We start from the raw sequence: 12,356 nt of genomic DNA, 5'->3' as shown, positions 1-12,356 counted from the left end.
CTAAGCCCTTCGATAAATGCATGGAAAAAAGGGTTTATGCTTGTATGCATGTATGCATGATCACATTCAAGTACGGAGAGAACATGGTGGGTTAGAGTTTAAAAGTCAAGGAGCCATGGGTGGACACGGTGTCCGGTGAAACTAGGGCTTTGGGTAATAGTAACCGGGTTCTAAAAAGTTCCCAAGTCGCAACCTCTCTCACGTACATCATGGTGCCACGAGACAAACACTCGCTCCATGATTATCCGTAAGAAGGTTTAACTTGATTGTAGTATCGCGTGACGACTAAAACTCGAGACAAACACTCGGTTTAGCCTCCGCACTACATCCTAGAAAATGGCCATGGATGGGTTCGGTTATCTACGGCCCATAGCATCATAGAACAATTGGAAGCAAAGTGCCTAAACGCAACAACACGCGTCGACAACATCACCCCCAAAATGCCTCAGCTACGTGGGATTGATCGCATAATCTAATACATGAGGCAACCCTCGGAATGAATTGTCGATTATATCCCCCCTAAATCCTAAGTTCACTCAGCCCGGGCGTAGGGCTTTTCATATTCTCACCCCCACACGTTTTGCAAGAATTTAAACATTTATTCACATAAGAAAACAAGTAAAGGAAACAAGTAAAACAAAAGCGCAAGCGTGAAAATAAAGACTAGGCGTAACTCTCGAATCTCCCCAGTGAAGTCGCCAGCTGTTTTATCTTGGTTTTTCGGGTGTCAAACATTGATTAGGTTTGAACCCTTTTAACCTTTGATATCTCATTTTTTCTTGGGAAGGGAAGAATAAGAAAAACCCTTGAGAATCGAGGTCCGGGAGTTGTTTTCGTCATGGGAAGGTGTTAGGCACCCATAACGACTATAGTATCCTATAGGAACCGTCTTTTCTTTCTACGCGCGCGCTTTATTTTTAAATGCTATTTGAAAGTATTATTTACACCTAAGGGTTTTGCTAGGTTAAGAATTGGAGGGAGAAGAAAGTGTTTGAATTTTTGTTTTATTGGACTTGGAGAAGTTTTGACTTCTTGCCTACATACCCTTTTAAGGGATCAAACTCCATGTAGTTCTCTTCCAAAAAAGTTTTTGTTTTTGTTGGTTGATTTTAATTTTGAAAAATGGAATTTTGAAGAATAAGAGAGAGAGGCCTCAAGGGCATAAGACTTGGAAAATGTGAGGTGTGATTAGTTACTTTGCAAAAAAAATCTAAGTATGATTAAAATTCATTAAGGTTTTTGTTTAAGAAAATAAAGGGAAAATTCAATGGGATTTTGATCCCAAGGTTTCTTTGGAAAATTATTTGAGTGAAGTTGTTCATGTTTTTTGGAAAAGAGAATTTTTCTAGGTATCGCGATTCCTAAGCATACATCTAAAGCATACATTCCCTAAACATACATCTAAAGTATCCATGTGATGTGTGTGCATGTGTCGGTGCTTGTGTCGGTGTACATCATTAGAGTCCGTTTTCCTTTACATATGCCCTAGTTTACATGCTATGGTCTTGCAAGAATTTAAATTGCATAAAAGAAATTACAAAATCCCTAAGTCTTTACATGCTAAGTCTTGGCAAAATTTAAAGTGCAAGAAATAAAAGCTAAGAATAGAAGACGGAGGATGAGATGCTTATGGAATGCATGAAACATGAAATAAAATGGTTAGTGGCATAAGGAATAATAGGAATTGAAATAGAGGCAAGTAAAATGGCATAGTAAAGTGATGAAACTTGACAAAAAAGTAACAAAAACCTAGCACAAAAAGTGGTAAAATGTGCCTAAACTTTGTCATAAGATTCACACAAACATAAGGCCTATAATTTCCATGCCATGACAATTTTCAAAGAGTTTTATTTCAGCTAAGACATGAAAATTATAAAACAATATCAAGCCAAAAATCATGACACATTTTAAGCAGTGAACACTTTATTTTCACATAGGAATATTCACATAACTTGTAAAACAAGAAACTAACCAAAGCAAATCTCAAAACAGTAGAGAATAGCACCAAATCAGAGACATACACATTGTAAATTCACATATCAAGGATCAATGGATCATAGTAAGATTTTAGGATCAAGAACATGCAAAAATTTCACAAAAAAAATTAACAAAAAATAAAACAAAATCACAAGAAAATTCCACATATATTTTTATCAATTTTTAACATGCCAAAATATCATAAGAAACAAGTTTCAAGTGTCAAAAATAGTTGCAAGAAAGTTCCCAAAATTTTTAGAAATTTTTAACAAGACTTTTTAACAAAAAAAGAAAAAGAATTGAATTAACAAAGAACAAATTATTTCCCCATATTTTTGATCAATGCTTAACATGTAAACACATCAAAATTCATCAAAAATATCAAGAAAATCATTGAACAATTTTTAGGAATTTTTTTTTAAAGTTTTTAGTAAAACAGAGGTTCAAATATCAAGAAGCAGTGTTAAAATAGCAAAAACAGTACAAGAGGACGAAATTCAGTACAAAAGAAGCCCAAGCCCAAGATCCTTGATGGATCTGGACTATCCAAACGCATCAGGAGCGTTGGATTGATCCAGCTCCATCTAAACCTAGATCTAAAGGTGGAGAACGAAGGAAGAGTAAACCGGAAATGAACCAGACCGGTTCAAAGGCTTATAAAAGGAATGGACTACCGGTCCAGTTCATTTCCTCTTCTTCTTTCTCTCTCTAACTTCTCTCCTAGTGAGAGAAGCTCTGCAATTCTCTCTTCTCCGTTCATCTTTCACCGCCGGTTTCTGGAATGAAACGGCTAGAGAAGATGAAGATTCATCGGAATCTTCATCATCGCCGCCGTGAATTCCAGATTCCGGCAAGCCCTAAACAACCCCAATCTACATGGATATAAACCCTAACTTGCTCTACTTTTCACACTGATTACGAATATGAACTTTGTTTTACAAAATAAACGGTGAATCTTCGTAGATCTACATTTTAGGGTTCGGTTTTCAAATCTTTTCAATCTTTTCAGAGTTCTTCGAAAGAACAAGTGTTAGAACTTGTTAATCTGCTTCGATTCACCGTTTATTTGTGTTTGTAAACCTTCGATGAGCTTTTGCGATGAAAACGAAGAAGTTTTTGTGAAGTTACCTGAGTTTAATAGGAGATTCGAACAAAGAACTCTTCGAAGAGCTTCGTAGTAGCTTCGAATCCTTCTGGTGAGTAATCCTTCGGTATTTTCTTCTCTCTTCTTCACCGGTTCAATTCTGGCTTCGATCCTTCTTCTTCTCACCTCAAAACCTCTCTCTGTGATCGTCCAGGTTCGTTGCTTTTTGCGATGAATTTGGGCTTGAATTGCAGAGAAAGCAATTCGATGATGATGATTCAAGCTTGAATCTCTGAGAATTGCAATGAATTCATCGAATTGGTGATGGATTTGATTTTCTGGAGTTCTAGGGTTTGATAGTGTTCTTCATGTTCTTGTTGATTTCTGGATTTTTGATCTAACTGAATGGAGAGAGAAAATGTGATTCTGTTTGTGATGTGGCTTTTGATTTTTGCCGAGTTGTTACGATCTGAATGGGACTGTGATGATTGGGCCTTTATATAGCTGACACTTGTACTTGAAAGCCAATGAGAGCCTGCCACCTGTTATTGGACTTGAGAAATTCGGCCTTGCTGAGTTTGGGACTTGAGGACCTTTCTGCAATTATTGAAATTTACAGGACCAAAATGCAATAATAGAAAAAGGACTTGAAAACAAAATTAAAAACATTTGAGGACTAAAATGCAAAACTGTTAAAGGACTAAAATGCAAATTTTAGAAACTCAGAGGACTGAAATGAAAAAGGACTAAAATGCAAATAATAATAAAATTTGTTAAAAGTGGTAATTTGGAAATAACGTAAAGTGAAACAAAAGATAAAATCAACAAAAGGACTAAAATGAACCAACTATCAAATGAGGTACTTCAAAGTAACCTCTCTCTGTCAAAATTTTGTGTGAAATGACCAAAATACCCCTAGGGACTAAACTGACTCAAAATGACTCAAATGCAATTTTTCAAATGGATTTTAACATGGAATTGAAACAAAGGTTTATACAAACCAATTGAAAAGACTCAGAGACAATTTTCAGAGATTAAAATGAGTTTGAATGCAGAAAATGACTAAAATGCCCTTTTCCATGATTTTTGCAAATAAACTTTAAATAAAATGCAGAGAAATATGCAATTGATCAGAGACAACTTCAAATGACTTGGAATGCAAGAAAACCCTTTTGGATGGCTTGTAATGCAAGAAAACCACAGACAAAATCACAATTGAAAGTATTTTCAAAACAAAGACAGTAACATATGTAGATAAAGCATGGTGAAATATCAGGGTAAAATAATATCAAATTGGCAACCTCTCAAGAGTAATAGACATATATCAAAGATGGAAAAAAACATTTTGAACAAGTATTTTTAGGTCCAAAATTAGGGTATGACAGCTGCCCCTATTTAAGTTTCTTTGTCCGGAGGGTCAAGAGACGAAGTCTTTGATTTGACGGGACGAAGATACTTAAATATTAACATTTTGCACTGTTTTTGGACATAAAAATAAGCTCTCATATTTTCAAAACATGAATGTCATGCAACATTCTGATTATGAATGCAAGACAAACGACTGGAGTCTACAGAGCATGTCGTATCACTAGGGATCTAGGTAGACATTAACAGGGTAGACGAACCATGGGACAACAGGTAGGTACAAGCTGTTCTTTGGAGCGAACTAGCCACTTGACCAAGTAATACAAACAAAAGATGGGTACAAGTTGTTCTTTGGATCGAACTTGCTACTTGACTGGGAATAGAAGTACAAGACAGGTACAAGCTGTTCTTTGGATCGAACTTGTCACTTGACCGGAAACATAGACATATTGGCAGATACAAGTTGTTCTTTGGATCGAACTTGCTACTTGATCAATATCACAACATGCAGGCAGGTACAAACTGTTCTTTGGATCGAACTTGCTGTTTGACCAATAACAAAACATAAACAGGGTACAAACTGTTCTTTGGATCGAACTTGTCGTTTGACCGGAAACACATGCATATAAGCAGGTACAAGCTGTTCTTTGGATCGAACTAGCCACTTGATCAATAACAAAACATATAATAGGATACATGGGAAGCTTGATTTGAAGATTGACATGACCATTATCGTTGGCCCAGAAGAAACTTTCATAAAGATTTTAACATAGACATCAAATTTGCAGGTAGAAACATGGCCAAGTAACGTTGGCTCACAGAAATTTCATAGGAGTTTTCACATAGACATAAGCAGAGACTTTAACAGAGACATTAACAGAAGCATTACCAGAGGCATTGAATTGAAAATTGAGATTGAAAGAGACATAGGTATTGAATTAATTTGAAAGTTGAGATAGAAAATGCAACGTGTATGTATGGTATAACAATTTTACAAATGCATGAGCACATAGAATGCATGATTATGCATGTATGAATGCTTGGAAATGCATGATTGGTTTACAATTTGGCAGAGAAGTTCCACAGAGACAAACAAAACATTGGAAGATTGGGCACGTGGTGGCTCGTGCTATAACATATACACATAGGAATTCTCTTTGGAGAGACCGTCGTTGAGAGACGTATCGAAACCATGGCTGAGGGCAATGTATCACTTCACATATTCAAAACTTGTAGAAGAGGGAACCTTGGAAGATTCTTCGATACAGGTCGCCATTGCTAAGCGTGTTAGTGCTGGGTAAACATTGGATGTTCGCATCTGTGGTCAATGCTTTTCATATCATTTTTCATTCTTTCATTCTTCATTCTTTCAATCCCATTTTTGCCTGAACCGCCCTTTTGGGTTTTCGATCCACCGGGAATACATTCTTTTCATTGCCCCATTTTTGCCTGAGTTGCCTTCATAGATTGTCAATCAGCGGGGTGCTCATTTTTGCCTAAGCCGCCCTTTCGGGTTTTCGACCTAGCGAGCTTTTCATTTTCATCTTTTCATTTTTCATTTTTCCATTTTCATTCTGTTTTTCATTCTTGCCATTGATCACAGATCATCCCGGGGAACAACCTGCTTGTAACATGTATTGAAATAGACATTGACACACATTTATTCATGCATGTTTCACTGGAATGTACCCTATTGCTCAGGTTTGCTCTCAAAATAGACAGAAAAAGGTTTTTCAATTTTCAAAGATGTTTGTTTCAGACATTGACATTATCAAATAGAAAGAAAGTATTTTGTATATAACATTGAAGAAAATAGAGTTTCAAACAAAAGCACAGGCTCAAATTGATGTAGAAGAGTGAAAGTCAACCAAAGGCATAACTCCACGGATTTACAAAGCTTGGAAAATGGTAATTTTATTGGTTGGTGGTACATTGAACACGATGACCACTACATTTCATAGAAATTTTGAATTCACAAGTACAGAAGCTTCTAATGAAGACGATCATTGACAGTTGCAGATGCCCCAAGGGGTGATGGTGATTTGCCAGATATAGTTACTTGTCTTTCATTATCAATCTCATTTTTGCATGTACCGCCCTTTCGGGTTTTCGGCTCATCGAGACGCTCATTTTTGCCTGAGTTGCGTACAATCTCAGCGAGCTTTTTTCATATTCATTTTTTTTGTCCCTGACTTTTTCCTGGATCGCCCTTTCGGGTTTTCAATCCACCGGGAAGCGCATTTTTGCCTAGGCCGCCCTTTCGGGTTTTCGACCTACCACGCTATTCTTTTCATATTTTTAGACAAAGTATTTCTTGACTATATCGGCATTTATAGGATTCGGAAGTTCAACACCATCCATGTGTGTAAGGATCAAAGCACCACCAGAGAAAGCCTTCTTGACAACATAAGGACCTTCATAGTTAGGTGTCCACTTACCCCTTGGGTCGGGTTGCTGACTTATCTTTCTTTTCAATACAAGTTCGCCTTCCTTGAATTCACGAGGCCGGACTTTCTTGTCAAAAGCAATCTTCATTCGCACTTGATACAACTGTCCATGAGCCATAGCATCCATGCGTTTCTCTTCGATCAAATTCAACTGGTCATACCGACTTTGACACCATTCAGCCTCAGTTAATTTTGCTTCCATAATCACTCGAAGAGATGGAATCTCCACTTCTAGGGGGAGAACTGCTTCCATGCCATATACCAGAGAAAAGGGTGTTGCCCCAGTTGAACTGCGCACTGTAGTACGGTAACCATGCAAGGCAAAAGGTAGCATCTCATGCCAGTCTTTGTAAGTAGTGACCATCTTTTGAACAATCTTCTTGATGTTCTTGTTAGCGGCCTCAACTGCACCATTCATCTGAGGTCTATAAGGAGAAGAGTTGTGATGTTCAATCTTGAATTCTTCACATAAAGCTTGGATCATGTTATTGTTCAGATTGGAACCATTGCCAGTGATAATCTTGCTGGGAACACCGTATCGGCAGATGATGTTATTCTTGATAAATTTCACTACCACTTGCTTGGTCACATTAGCATAGGAAGCAGCTTCAACCCATTTGGTGTAGTAGTCAATTGCCACTAAAATGAAACGATGACCATTGGAAGCTTTTGGTTCAATTCTTCCAATCATGTCGATGCCCCACATAGAGAAAGGCCATGGGGAAGAGATAACATTGAGGGCATGTGGAGGCACATGTATCTTGTCAGCATAGATTTGACATTTGTGGCATCTCTTGGCATGTTTGTAGCAATCACGCTCCATAGTCATCCAGTAATAGCCGGCTCTTAACAGCTTTCTTGACATAGTGTGACCCGTAGCATGGGTCCTAAAAGTACCGTCATGTACATCATGCATTAATTTCTCAGCTTCTTGTTCATCAACACATCTCAACAAGACCATATCATAGTTTCTCTTGTATAGGATTTCTCCGTCCAGAAGGAATCTACTAGCCCATCTCCTCAGGGTCTTTTAATCCCTATTGGAAGCACCAGGTGGATATTCATCATTCTGCAAGAACTGTTTGATATTATAATACCAAGGTTTTCTGTCATTCACATCTTCATCAGTCTGACTAGGTGCTTTTTCAATAGTAAACACATGAGCGGGTCTATCAAGGCGCTGCACTTTGATTATGGGCACGTCATTCCAGTGGTTCACACGAAACATGGAAGACAAAGTAACAAGAGCATCAGCCATCTGGTTCTCATCCCGAGGGATATGGTGCAGCTCGACCTTTGTAAAATATGTCAACAGACGTCTTGCATAGTCACGGTAAGGGATCAGCTTCTCATGATGAGTCTCCCATTCACCTTTTAACTGATTAATGACAAGCGCGGAATCACCGTAGATGTCAAGATGCTTGATTCTCATATCCCCAAGATACACGCTTCATATTCAGTCATATTGTTCGTGCATTCAAAAGTTATTCGAGCAGTGAAAGGAATGTGGTGCCCTTGCGGAGTTACAATAATGGTCCCAATCCCCTTACCATAAGCATTGACAGCACCATCAAATACCAACCCCCATTTGCTGTTGGGGTCCGACCCTTCATCAATCAATGGTTCCTCACAGTCTTTTGCTTTCAGATACATAATCTCTTCATCAGGGAACTCAAACTTAATTGGTTGGTAATCATCAAGAGGTTGACAAGCAAGATGCTCAGCAAGGACACTTCCTTTGATGGCTTTTTGAGCTTTATACACAATGTCATATTCAGACAACAACATTTGCCAACGTGCAATCTTTCCAGTAACAGCAGGCTTTTCAAAGATGTACTTGATTGGATCCATTCGGGATATCAACCAAGTTGTATGATTCACCATATAATGACGCAAGCGTTTGGCAGCCCAAGCTAAGGAACAACAAGTCTTTTCAAGCATTGTATACCGAGTCTCACAGTCGGTGAATTTCTTGCTCAGATAGTAGATAGCATGTTCTTTCTTTCCAGTCTCGTCTTGTTGACCGAGAACACAACCCATGGATTCATCTAACACTGACAGGTACATAATCAAAGGCTTTCCTTCCACTGGCGGGACAAGAATAGGTGGTTTCAACAGATATTCTTTAACGCTATCAAAAGCTTTCTGGCATTCATTGTTCCATACAACAGGCTGATTCTTTTTGAGCAACTTGAAAATTGGTCCACAAGTAGCAGTCATGTGAGATATAAACCTTGAAATATAATTCAAGCGTCCGAGGAAACCTCTGACTTGCTTTTCAGTTTGAGGGACCGGCATCTCCCTGATAGCTCGGACTTTGTCAGGATCAACTTCAATGCCTCTTTGGCTGACAATGAAGCCTAGCAGCTTTCCAGATCTTACACCGAACGTACATTTGTTGGGATTTAACCGCAGTTTGTACTTTCTTAATCTTTCAAACATGTTTTTCAAATACACAACGTGCTGCTCTTCATCACTTGACTTCACAATCATATCATCAACATATACTTCAATCTCTTTGTGAATCATATCATGAAACAGAGTAGTCATACCCATTTGATAGGTAGCACCAGCATTTATCAAACCGAAAGGCATTACCTTATAACAGAATGTTCCCCATGGAAAATAATAAGAAAATAAAGATGTTTTGGTTTTTGAAAGGCATTACCTTTTATGCAGATTTTTGAAATTGATAAGAAAATAAAGATGTTTTGGTTTTTTTCTGGCATTACCATTATTTCCAAGAAAAAGGGTACTAAAAAGTAAAAAACAAAGAGTCGCGGAAAAGACGACAACTTTTATTAATAACGGCAATGCCGAAACAAACATGCCCTTACAAAGACATCACTTTCACCTTGGGCAGAGCGAAAGGATTGTTATTTTGAAAACAAAGAAAAGCATGAGCAACAAGACACATTACATGGAAGTATGCATGACTAAAGGAATATCAACGGCCTCCCAATTTCTCACGGTGCCTCCTGGTAGAACAAACACAGGCACATGACCATTTTTAGCAGCATCTTCGGCAATAGCGTTGATAAACCCAGCACTATAGAAAGTTCCTGTTGAAACGCCCGAGGTCGGGGAGAAGCCAAGGCCCTCTTTGCGCTTATTCTCCAAAATCTGTATCACTTTGCCCCAGCCAGCAGCCTGCCCTTCTTGAACAGCTTTCTGGGTGTCTTTCAATGAAGCCATAGTAGCACTACCTCTTCGGGGTTCTGCACCTTCAACAGTCAAGCCTTGAAATGACGTCCATTCAGCGGATCCTGCTTCAACACAAGAGAAAGATGACACTTGGCTAACCAGATACGCTTCTTCACCATGCACAGTGACAAGCTTACCGTTCCTCACAAACTTAAGCTTTTGATGTAGAGTGGAAGTTACTGCCCCAGCATCGTGAATCCACGGTCTTCCGAGGAGGCAACTGTAAGAAGCATTGATGTCCATGACCTGGAAAGTGATCTGGAATGTCTCAGGACCAATGGTAATTGGCAGATCTACTTCTCCAAGAACATCTTTACGAGATCCGTCAAAAACCTTAACCAAATAACTGCTCCCCCTCAGAGAAATTCCATGATGACTCAACTGTCTCAGTGTAGACTCAGGCATTACATTTAAGGACGATCCAGTGTCCACCAACACGTTGGATATCATGTCAGACTTGCAGTGCACTGAGATATGCAAAGCTAAGTTGTGGTATTTCCCTGCTTCGGGGAGTTCATCGTCACCAAACCACAAGTTATTACAAGCAGTAATGTTACCCACTATTCCATCGAACTGATCCACGGAGACTTCATGATCGACATAGGCTTGTTCCAGCACTTACATCAACACTTTCCTGTGAGCTTCTGAGCTCAGGAGTAAAGACAAAATGGATATTTTTGATGGAGTTTGCAGCAGTTGGTCTACAATCTTATAATCGCTCTATTGGATGAGCCTCAAAATCTCGTCCAAATTAGACTCTTCAATAGACTGGCCTGATGGGCTGGCATTCTTGTCAACAGGAGGAGCAACCGGTGGAGTTACTGTGGCAGCAGGTGTAACAACCTTCTTCTAGAACAGGGGTGGACGGACCCTTCCACTTCTCAGAGTTGTAGTTTCTTCAACAATGTTACTAACCGCAACTGGGGATACCAGAGGCACTTCCACTCCATTCTCAATCATAGTCGCATCATACTTGTAAGGGATTGCCTTAGTGGAGGCATAAGATACCGGGCCAGGTAGCCTGATCACCAAGGGTTCGTCCTTCCTCGTCTGAGGCACACTCCTAGCAGGAGAATCATGAAATACTGGCACAATCACATAAACGTCACTGGCAACCAAGTGCTTGTTGTCCATTAGACTCTGTATATCACCCTGTACGGTACAACAGCCCATAGGATTCTGAAGACACTATGAACAGGAAGCATGATTGTTATTAAACAAGGAAGCTTGGCAAAGCTTGACATGTAGCGGCACCAAAGGAGTAGCAACATTACGGACATCTAAAGTGGGAGCCTCTCGAGGAATCCAAGATGTTTCAATCTTATCAGGAGCACAGACTCCTTCGAAAGCCTTAATCATGTTAACAGTCGCGTGGTTTGGAAGTGGATTGTCAAGAACATGCGGAACACTATTTTCAAAAGTCAACTGTCCTCTGTCTATTAGATCCTTTACAACATACTTCAGAGCATAGAAACCTTCAACATCATGGCCTTGAGCGCCCTGATGGAATTCACATCTGAGATCTTGTCGGAACCTGGGAGGCAATGGCGTAGGCGGAGGCTTGCCTGGTCTGGTGATGCAATGCCCTTTAGCAAGTAGAGTTGGGAGCAGATCAGCATACTGCATTGGTATTGGTGGAAAATAAGGCCTGGGTCGAGGGCCCTGTTGTTGCGGAGGTTGCTATTGAGCAGGAGGCTGTTGTTGTACCTGCTGAGCAATGGCATTAACGGGCGCTGGTGGTTGACCCGGTGGCAGGGGATATTGCTGGTAGAACGGTGGGAAGAAGGGATGTTGAGAGTACTGCATATATTGGTAGGGTAGGGGTAACTGAGCAGCATTAATAGGAGCGACAGCAGCTGTAGACTGGTTACCAGACACCATCCCTACTTCGGATTCCTTCTTCTTATGGTGGCCGTTACCATACTTCTTTGGTGCATTAGCTGAGGACTCACCTTTTTCAAGAACAATGATACCTTCTCTGACAGCCTCCTCTAGACGAGTTCCCATAGTAACCATGTCAAAGAAATTATTTGGTGCAGAGACTATCATCCTCTCAACATATTCCTTCTTCAAAGTTTTCAGGAATGTCTGTGTCAGTTCTTCCTCATCGAGCCGAGGAGAAACACGGGCAACTGCCCCTCTCCATCTCTGAGCATATTCATGGAAGGTTTCATCTGACTTCTGAGATAAAGACTTAAGAGAATCCCTATTTGGCTTCAAGCGGGTGTTAAACTCATAATGATTTTCAAAAGCAGCGGCGAGTTCCTCAAAAGTATGGA

The 12,356-nt window shown here is 39.7% G+C and overlaps 1 pseudogene; it reads right to left on the bottom strand.

The window, feature by feature from the left end:
* Positions 1–9,661: 9,661 nt before the first annotated feature.
* On the bottom strand, positions 9,662–12,093 carry LOC146906108 (uncharacterized; annotated as a pseudogene).
* Positions 12,094–12,356: the final 263 nt, after the last annotated feature.

This window comes from Medicago sativa, chromosome 7, assembly GCF_051527215.1.
Source record: "Medicago sativa cultivar Bolivia chromosome 7, Bolivia_mono, whole genome shotgun sequence".
Lineage (NCBI taxonomy): Eukaryota > Viridiplantae > Streptophyta > Magnoliopsida > Fabales > Fabaceae > Medicago > Medicago sativa.
This window is presented reverse-complemented; position numbering and strand designations above follow the sequence as displayed.